The following is a 10,783-nucleotide window of genomic DNA, read 5'->3' as shown; positions in this document are numbered from 1 at the left end:
ATATCCTGATCAATACTTAGAGTCACAATCAAATCTCAATTTCTAAAATAATTAATACAAAAATAGATATAAAATTAATTAATATTACAATAACATCTTAATTTGATATAATAATGATAATTAATTAAGCAATTAACAATCAATTCTAATTAAACAATTAACGATCACACTGTAACAACTGAGCCTATTAACAATTAATAATTAATCAATTAGGAATTAACAATTATATCGTAACAATTAACAATCAATTAGGCAATTAACAATCAATGTTAACCATGGTAATTTCAGAGCCCTCAAAATTAAAATTGAAAATAAGGCACATCTCTATTAATTTTTTATTTTTGGTTTTTTATAGTATCTCTCAGTTTGATAGATCAAGGACTATACTGAGCTCTATTTAAAGAATTTTTTGCTGATCATAGATTGTTGCATGCATAAGACGGGATTTGAACTCCGATACTTACTTAAAAAACTAATGAACTAACCACTAAACCAACCTAATTTAGTTCATTCCAATTATTTTTATTAGCAGAATCATAATATTATAACTACAAAATAAACTAAATAATTAAATATTAATCTCTAACTATTTTGTTTTCAGTGTTTCAAAAGATTTTTGAGATTAATACAATTGGACTGTAATGCTGATATTATTTCTGTTACGATGGGTAACCGGAGAATAATGGGCTGGACTCGTTGGGTTAGCCCAATCGCCGAAAAGGGGAAGCCTTTGAAGAGAATCACGTCCTCGGGCCTCCGTCCGACTTGTGAGTATGAATGAACGGGGGGTGGTACCTGCAAAGACACTCCGATGCCTAAGTTAGCAAGGGAATAAGCAGGTCTAGAGAGTATTGGACTTAGTGATACCTGAGGGGTGTCAGGGTATTTATAGTGGTGAACCCATAACCACCGTTGGAGTAGTTCCACCATTTAAGGAGGAATAACCATCCATTTATCTTAGGGAAGTTGGGATATAACTCCTGAAAGTGGGTAGAGAGATTTTAGGGGCAGTTACTCATTTGAATAAGTGTTTATCTGCCAGCTAATCTTCATTCCCGACTTCTTTAGAGCAGGTCGTGGCAAGCACCGACTTAGTAGGTTAGAGGTCGGCGCAGGGTGAGGTTCAATCCTTTGGATTGGGCCTTTCGTTTGGTCCTGGGCCGTAGCGTTGGGTCAGGGTATGAACAGTGTCCCTACTCGAGCCCAATTTCTTTCAAGACTTGGGTTCGAGTATTCTACTCGGGGTCGTAGCCGACCTGTGAAGGAACCGACATGATCGTTTGGAACCGACGTGACTTTTCGTGACTTTTGAATTCTCACAGTCGCGTCTAATCAAACGTCGCGTCTGTTAGAGGTTCGTGTATTTACACGTAGGGATTAATTACCTTGGTAACGGTGCACCCATTAATGACCGCTTCTACTTTTACCCTTATGCCCCTAACGTGTTTATAAATACTTTCCCTCTCTTTCATTGTTTCGTTTTTGCGAATTTTCAACTTCTTCTCATCTGTTCGTGGAGAATTCTTGTTTGAGGGCATTCATCTTTCTCTATCCTTTTTCCAGGCAAAGGTTAGTTTTTTCTCCTCTTCTCTTTTCATAAAGTGCTTCTGTTTGCATGCTTTTATTTTAGAGAGAGGAGTTGATTTGTAGACTTCTGTTTGATTCCAGGCCCCTTAGAGACCCTGTTTTTGATTCTTTTTCTTTTTCTCTTTGTAGGTTTTACTAATCCTCTTTAGAAAAAAATGTCTTCCCTAGAACTTCTTGCTCAGTAGGTCGACGTCACGGTCCTAGGGGAAGAACCTATGGTTGATACCGATTTTATCACCAACCTCCGTACTCATCATAGAATTTGTACTTCTGATGAGGATGAGCCGAAGTATGAGTTGGTTGTCCCGGGTCCTGAAGACCGGGTTTGCTTCGCGAGGGTTGCTGAGGCAGCCCCTCATTTTTTCTATATGTATGAGAGCATGATTACCCGTTTGCGTGTTTTTCTTCCTTTTTCTGATTTCGAAATGGCTGCCTTGCGTCACTGCCGTATTGCTCCTACCCAACTTCACCTAATTCCTGGGGTTTTCTGAAAATTTACCAGTTCATTAGCCATGCTTTAGACTTTCCGACGTCCTTGAGGATTTTCTTTTTCCTCTTCCACATGACAAAGCCCTTTAGTGGGCAAAATAACAAGCAACAGTGGGTGTCTTTCCGAGCTATACAAGGTCGGAGAGTCTTCATCCTTTTCGATGAATCTTTTCACGACTTCAAAAATTATTTTTTCAAAGTTCAAGCCGTAGAGGGTCACCACCCCTTTTTCCTGGACGAGAGTTCTTCTCCTCGCTTTCCTCTGTACTGGTTAGAGGCCTCCCCCTGTGAGAAATATAGTTTGGATGACCTGGATGAAGTGGAGGCAGCCATTGTGGGGTTCCTCCAAGAAGTGTGGGGGAGGGCCCCCTATCTGGATACCAAAAAGTTTCTCCAGAGGGCTCCGACCTTCGTCCAGACACAATTAGGTAGCTTTTGGATTGTTTATATTTTCCGACTTTGTTTCTTCCGACTTGTTTTGCTGACTTTGGCTACCAATTGTTTTTTACAGAGATGGCGAAGAAGAATTCCAAGGAGTCGTACCAGAGAGTTCAGGAGGCCAAGGCGAGGTCTTGCGCCAAGGTCGGCGGCACTAGGGTAACTAGCTCTTCTCTTCCTTCTCCTCCCCCTCCTTCCCACAATTTGGGGACCCCTGCCCGACCTATTGTTATTTCTTTCTCAGCTTCTTCTCAGCCGTCCCCTCCTCCCCGATCTTTCCCTGAGCCAGAAAAGAAGAAGCGCAAGACTTTAGAGTCTACCTCTTCTTATGAAGGTGAGGCTAAAGTGGATGCGCCTCAGTTTGTTCGGAAGTACATCTATCCTCATACTCGTATAGGTATAGATGATGCTTCCGTTCGAAACCATCTTACTATTCTAGCTCAGGAGAGTAGCAGGGCGGCTGGGGTATGTACAAAGTTCCTGGATATTTTTAAGAAGGTTCCCCTCAGTTCTTTGAGTTCACCCTCGAAGGTTGAGGAGCTGGAGGGGAGGCTTCTCTTATATCAAGGGCAAGAGAAGGTGCTGAGGGAAGAGGTCGCTAAATTGAAGGAAGAGAGGGATGGCCTCCAGGAGAAGGAAAGGAAGTTGCAGGCCCAGCGCAACATGGAGGAGGGCTTGAGGCTGAAGGCACAGGAGAGTTATTCGAGCTTGTTCGAGGACCTCGTGGCAGTGAGGAAGGATTTGTTGAATGCTCGGAATGCTTATACCGAGCTGGAGGACTCAATTGCTGACGGGGCCGAGGAAGCATGGAGGATCTTTAAGGAACAGGTCGGAGTTCTCGCTCCCGACCTGGATCTCTCTCCCTTAGATCCGGACAAGGTTGTCATTGACGGGGCTATAGTCTCTCCTCCCTCTCCCCAATATGTCACCGAGTCAGATTTGAAGACTCGGGGGCAGAAGATAATGGAGTCTCCTCCCCGACCAAAGGATGCCCCAAGTTCCTCGAAAGCTCCCGGAACCTCCACTCCATCTCCTATGGATACTTCTCTCCCTGGTCCTGATGGCGCTCCGACTACTCTTCCTGACTCTGGTGCTGCTCCGACGACTCCTCTTGGCTCTGGTGGTGATGTTCTTTGAAAAATTTAATTGTGGCTATATGGGGACCCGGCCTGTGGGTCTCCTCTTTTTTAAACTATTTATTTTTGTGGTGCTGGTCTGTTGACATTTTCCTTGGCCTTTTAAGGCCGTAAACAAAATATTTAGAAATACCCTTTTTTTGAATAAGGGTTTAAGTTAAAAAATACCCTTTTTTGGATAAGGGTTTTAAGTTACCTCTTGTCTGTTGTGTGCATGCTTTTCCTGTCTTAGGTTTCGGAAAAAAAAAAACCTTTTTTGATCTTTGCGTTTAAAAACCTTTTCCTTGGCTGACTGCCCCTTATCTTAAGTTTTCCTTTGGGACAGCCTTTGCCTTAGCGTTTTCGATAGGTTTTCTGGTCTCTTTTTGATATTCCTTATACCCAATTTTTGGATTTATTGAGCCTTTATGACTTAGGTTATTTTTTGCGATGCATTTCGTTGTGTCTCGGTTTTTCGACTTGTAAGTCAGATACTTTCCGACTTTATCATGATCGACTTTTATAACCTCTTTACGCCGACTTGTACCTCGTCATTTTATCCTGACGACCATCTAGGTCGGTTCATGGGATTTTCACGCTTTGTCGAGCTTAAGTCAGCGCATTTTGTAGAAGGGAAAAAATATGAGAAGGAATTTATAAGAGATATCGTAAAAGATCTTTATTTATTTGGGAAGATACTTTACTGCTACTAAGGGTTTTTGATAGTCTATTTCCCCTTAGTCCCTACTGTGATGCCTCATTAAAAACCCTTCTTCAGAAAAAACCCTTTTATTTTTGGGAAAAAATCATGAAGTTGGGAAAAGAGTACATCAGGGAGTAAAGTTCGCTTTCAACTATAGTACATTTTCATGTTACAAGCATGCAACGACCTAGGTAACTCGATGCCGTTTAGGTCGGTCACCTTATAATAACCTTTTCCTAGGAGCCCACTGATTTTGTATGGTCCCTTCCAATTGGCAGCGAGCTTTCCTTCCCCCGATTTGTTGACTCCGATGTCATTTCTGATCAAGATCAAATTGCTTGGGGTGAAACTCCTTCGAATGACTTTTTTGTTGTACCTGGTAGTCATCCTTTGCTTCAATGCTGCTTCTTATATCTGAGCTTGCTCTCGGACTTCGGGGAGCAATTCAAGCTCCTCTTTGTGCCCCTGTATGTTACCGATCTCATCATGGAGGATCACCCTTGAACTTTGTTCGATGATTTCTACTGGTATCATGGCTTCTACGCCGTAGACAAGTCGGAAGGGTGTTTCTCCTGTGGCAGATTGTGGCGTCGTCCGGTAGGCCCATAACACTTGTGGGAGCTCCTCAGCCCAAGCTCCTTTTGCGTCTTGTAGTCTTTTCTTTAGACCTGCCAATATGACTTTGTTAGCTGCCTCGGCTTGTCCATTTGCTTGTGGATGTTCCACCGAGGTGAACTGGTGTTTGATCTTCATGCTAGCCACTAGGTTTCTGAAGGTAGAGTCGGTGAACTGGGTTCCATTATCTGTAGTAATGGAATAGGGTATCCCAAACCATGTGATGATATTTTTGTAGAGGAACCTCCGACTTCTCTGGGCTGTGATGGTGGCTAATGGTTCTGCTTCTATCCACTTTGTGAAGTAGTCTATTCCCACAATTAAGTATTTGACTTGTCCTGGGGCCTGGGAAAAAGGACCTCACAGATTCATTCCTCATTTTGCGAAGGGCCATGGAGAAGTTATACCGATGAGCTCCTCGGGGGGAGCCACGTGAAAATTTGCATGCATCTGGCATGGTTGGCACTTTTTCACAAATTCTGTGGTATCTTTCTGCAAGGTCGGCCAATAGAACCCAGCTCGGATTACTTTTCTTGCCAGCGACCTGGCTCCGAGATGGTTTCCACAGATCCCATTATGAACCTCCTCTAATACTTCAGTGGTCCTTGAGGTCGGTATGCACTTCAGCAATGGCGTTGATATTCCTCTTTTATAGAGGACATTTTTCACCAGAGTATAGTATTGTACTTCCCTCCGGATTTTCTTGGCCTCTTTTTCCTCTTTGGGGAGGATGTCGAATTTTAGGTATTTGACCAAGGGATTCATCCATCCGAGGTTCAGACCGATTATTTCAAGGACATCTTGTTTGTCTTCTGCTTTCACCACAGAGGGCTCTTGGAGAGTTTCCTGGATCAGGCTTCTATTATTCCCCCTGGTTTAGTACTTGCTAACTTGGAGAGGGCGTCTGCTCTGCTATTAAGATCCCGAGTTATATGCCTGACCTCGGTCTCTGCAAAGCGCCCGAGGTGTTCCAAAGTTTTCTCCAAGTATTTTTTCATATTTGGGTCTTTGGCCTGATACTCTCCATTTATCTGGGAGGTCACCACTTGAGAGTCACTGAATATCATCACTTTTGTTGCGCCAACTTCTTCTGCCAGCTTCAATCCTGCAATCAGGGCTTCATATTCTGCCTGATTATTTGAAGCTGGGAATTCAAATTTGAGGGAGACCTCTATTTGGATTCCCTTTTCATTAACCAGTATTATGCCTGCGCCGCTTTCGGTCTTGTTTGAGGATCCGTCTACGTATAGTTCCCACATAGTTGGCTTTTCCTCTTGGTCTTCCGCGTATTCTGCTATGAAGTCGGTGAGGCATTGAGCTTTGATTGCTGTCCGAGTTTCGTATTTTAAGTCGAATTCAGAGAGCTCTATCGCCTACTGAACCATTCTACCTGCAACATCCGTCTTTTGGAGGATTTGCTACATAGGTTGGTTCGTTCGAACTCTTATCGTGTGGGCTTGGAAATAAGGCCGTAACCTCCGTGAGGCTATTATTAAGGAGTAGGCAAACTTCTCTAGTTTGTGATACCTTAGTTCGGGGCCCTGTAGAACTTTGCTGGTGAAGTACACTGGATGCCGTCCGACCTTGTCCTCTCTTATCAGGGCTGATGCAACAGCTTTGTTCGCTACAGACAAATATAGGACAAGGTCTTCCCCAACTAGAGGTCGGGTTAAGATTGGAGGTTGGCTCAAGAACCTTTTGAACTCCTGGAACGCTTCTTCGCATTCTGGAGTCCATTCGAACTGACATCCCTTTCTTAGTTGAGAGAACAATGGAAGGGATTTTAATGCTGACCCTGCCAAGAACCTGGAGAGGGCTGCAAGTCGGCCATTCAGTTGTTGAACCTCTCTTAAGCAAGTCTGGCTTTTCATTTCTAGGATGGCTTTGCACTTGTCGGGATTTGCTTCGATCCCTCTTTGGGTAAGCATAAATCCTAGAAATTTTCCGGTCTCCACCGCGAAGGTGCATTTTGCGGGATTTAGCCTCATCCCATGCGACCTTATGGTGTTGAAAACCTGCGAAAGGTCTGTTAAGAGGTCGGTTTCTTCCCGGGTTTTCACCAGCATGTCGTCTACGTAGACTTCCATTAAGTCCCCGAGGTGGGGAGCGAACACCTTGTTCATCAGCCTTTGGTATGTGGCCCCTGCGTTTTTTAATCCAAAAGGCATGACCACGTAGCAGTAGTTTGCTCTGGACGTGATGAATGATGTTTTCTCTTGGTCCGGCTTGTACATCGGGATTTGGTTGTATCCCGAGTAAGCATCCATGAACGACAAGTATTGATATCCCGAGCTAGAATCTACTAGAGCATCAATGCTGGGGAGTGGATAAGGGTCTTTAGGACATGCCTTATTCAGGTCGGTGTAGTCGACGCACATCCTCCACTTGCCGTTTTGTTTCTTGACTAGCACTACATTCGCTAGCCATGTTGGATATTTAACTTCTCTGATGAAGCCGGCTTCTAGGAGTGCTTTTAACTGCTCCTCCATCGCTTGGGCTCGTTCTGGACCGAGCTTACGTCTTCGCTGCTGCACAGGTCATGCCCCCGGGTACACCGAGAGTTTGTGAGACATGAGCTCGGGGTCTATCCCTGGCATGTCGGAAGCTTTCCAGGCGAAGATGTCGGAATTGTCTCTTAAGAGCTTGGTCAACTTTTGCTTTAAGACTCCCTCTAGGTTAGCCCCTATGTTGGTATTTTTTCCTTCCTCTATGCCGACCTGTATTTCCTCAGTTTTTCCTCTTGGCTGTGGTCGCAGCTCTTCTTTGGCTCTTGCACCACCAAGCTCTATGGTGTGGACTTCTTTGCCTTTTCCCCTCAGGTTCAGGCTTTTATTGTAGCATTTTCTTGCCAATTTTGATCTCTCCGTACCGTTGCTATCCCCGCAGGTGTCGGGAATTTCATGCAAAGATGGGGGATAGATACCACTGCTCCGAGTCGATTTAGGGTAGCTCTGCCAATCAAGACATTGTATGCTGACCCCACGTCAATGACTATAAAGTCTATGCTCAGAGTTTTGGATTTTTCCCCCTTTCCGAAGGTCGTGTGGAGGGGCAGAAATCCTAGTAGTTTTATTGGCGTGTCGCCTAATCCGTATAAGGTATCGGGGTAGGCTCTTAACTCCTTTTCATCCAACCTTAGTTTGTCGAACGCGGGCTTGAAAAGGATATCTGCTGAACTCCCTTGGTCCACTAGAGTTCTGTGGAGAAGGGCATTGGCTAGGATCATGGTTATTACCACTGGATCATCATGTCCAGGGATTATTCCTTGCCCATCTTCCTTTGTAAATGCGATAGTAGGAAGATTGGGAGCTTCACTCCCAACCTAATAAACTTGCTTGAGGTGTCTCTTGCGAGAGGACTTGGTGAGTCCTCCTCCCGCAAATCCTCCCGAGATCATATGTATGTGTCTCTCGGGGGTTTGAGGTAGAGGGTCTCTTCTGTCCCCGTCCTCTCGCTTTCTCTTCCCATGATTATCCGACCGTTCCATGAGATATCTATCAAGTCGACCTTCTTTGGCCATCTTTTCTATCACATTTTTGAGGTCGTAGCAATCATTTTTTGAATGACCATAGATCTTATGGTACTCACAGTATTCGCTGCGACTTCCTCCCTTTTTATTTTTAATGGGCCTGGGAGGTGGCAGTCTTTCAGTGTTGCATATTTCTCTGTATACGTCCACCATGGAAACCTTTAGAGGAGTATAAGAGTGATATTTCCTTGGTCTGTCGAGACCGACCTCTTCTTTTTTCTTGGGCTCCCTCTCCCTCTCTTTTATTGGGGGAGGGTGCCCAGGTCGCCAACTCGACTCTCGTAATCTGGCATTCTCCTCCATATTGATGTACTTTTCAGCTCTCTCTTGTATATCGCTTAAGGAGGTGGGGTGCCTTTTTGATATGGACTGCGAGAAGGAGCCTTCTCTAAGCCCATTTACCAATCCCATAATGACTGCCTCAGTGGGCAGGTCTTGAATCTCCAGACATGCTTTGTTGAACCTTTCCATGTAGTCTCGTAGAGGTTCTCCGACCTCCTGTTTTATTCCCAGGAGGCTCGGGGCATGCTTTACTTTATCCTTCTGGATGGAGAACCTCATCAAGAACTTTCTCGAAAGGTCCTTAAAGCTGGTGACCGACCTTGGAGGGAGGCTGTCAAACCACTTCATCGCCGCTTTCGATAGGGTGGTCGGGAAAGCTTTGCAGCGAGTTGCATCAGAAGCATCAGCCAGATACATCCGACTTTTGAAATTGCTTAGATGATGCTTCGGATCCGTGGTTCTGTCATAGAGGTTCATGTCAGGACTTTTAAATTTTCTTGGAACTTTTGCCCTCATTATGTCCTCAGAGAATGGATCCTCTCCCCCCAGGGGCGATTCCTCTCGGTTGTTACGTGAGTTCCGACTTCTAAGGGAAGATTCTAGCCTCAAGAGTTTTTCCTTTAACTCTTTTCGTCGCTCTATTTCTTCCCTGAGATTTCGGTCTGCCTCTCGTTGTCACTCTAACTCCTGTTCCAGTTGTTCCAGATGACCTTGGTGGCCATGGACCAACCCCATTAGCTTGGCGGCATTGGATGGTCCTTCCTTCCCTGATTCGCGTCCTTATGAGGAGTTTACCTTCGGGTTTTTCAACCCGGAGGTGCCTTCTCTTTGTTGGTCGTTGGTTCCCTGATGAAGAGTTAGGTCCGCGTCGTTATTTCCGGTGTCTAGATTTTCTTGTTCAGAATCGGACACTGTATGACCATCTTCGGGTGAATTGTCTGCCATCCCTGGTTGATCTCTCGGGTCCCCGGCAACGGCGCCAATGTTACGATGGGTAACCGGAGAATAATGGGCTAGACTCGTTGGGTTGGCCCAATCGCCGAAAAAGGGAAGCCTTTGAAGAGAATCACGTCCTCGGGCCTCCGTCCGACTTGTGAGTATGAATGAACGGGGGGTGGTACCTGCAAAGACACTCCGATGCCTAAGTTAGCAAGGGAATAAGCAGGTCTAGAGAGTATTGGGTTTAGTGATACCTGAGGGGTGTCAGGGTATTTATAGTGGTGAACAATAACAACCGTTAGAGTAGTTCCACCATTTAAGGAGGAATAACTGTCCCTTTATCTTAGAGAAGTTGAGATATGGCTCCTGGAAGTGGGTAGAGAGATTTTAGGGGCAGTTACTCATTTGAATGAGTGTTTATCTGCCAGCTAATCTTCGTTTCCGACTTCTTTAGAGTAGGTCGTGGCAAGCACCAACTTAGTAGGTTAGAGGTTGGCGCAGGGTGAGGTTCAATCCTTTGGATTGGGCCTTTCGTTTGGTCCTGGCCGTAGCGTTGGGTCAGGATATGAACAATTTCTTTTTTTTTTTTAATCTTATAAAGATATCGTGTGGACCAATACTTATAAGAATGCAATCACGTATCATGACCTAATATAATGGCAAGGTAATTAATTAAGATAAATCACTTACATTATTTTTTTTCTTATTTCCTTTAATATCTTTTTAGTTTTTACTAAAAAGTGATTGTAACTTTCATGCATTTAGGTTGTACTTAATGTTGGATGCGATACAGAAATTTTTTCTGGTTCTATCTCTGGTGGCATAATAAGTTTAGTGGCTAAGATGATTATACTTAAGTGTTGTCTGTGATGACTAGATGTAATCATTGGCTAGCGTGACTATAAGTGTTTGGCCTGTAATAATGTAACCCGTAGCAAGTTGATTATCAAATTCAATCACATGACTCCGAATTTGAAGGACAATAACTTTTTTTCATTGGTAAACCAATGGTAACTCTTCTAATCAAGATGGTAATTATGAGTGTGTGCACTTAGTTTTTTTTTTTTTTTTTTTTTTTTTTTTTGG

The sequence above is a fragment of the Arachis ipaensis genome, chromosome B09, assembly GCF_000816755.2.
Source record: "Arachis ipaensis cultivar K30076 chromosome B09, Araip1.1, whole genome shotgun sequence".
NCBI lineage: Eukaryota > Viridiplantae > Streptophyta > Magnoliopsida > Fabales > Fabaceae > Arachis > Arachis ipaensis.
Note: the sequence above shows the minus strand (reverse complement) of the source record.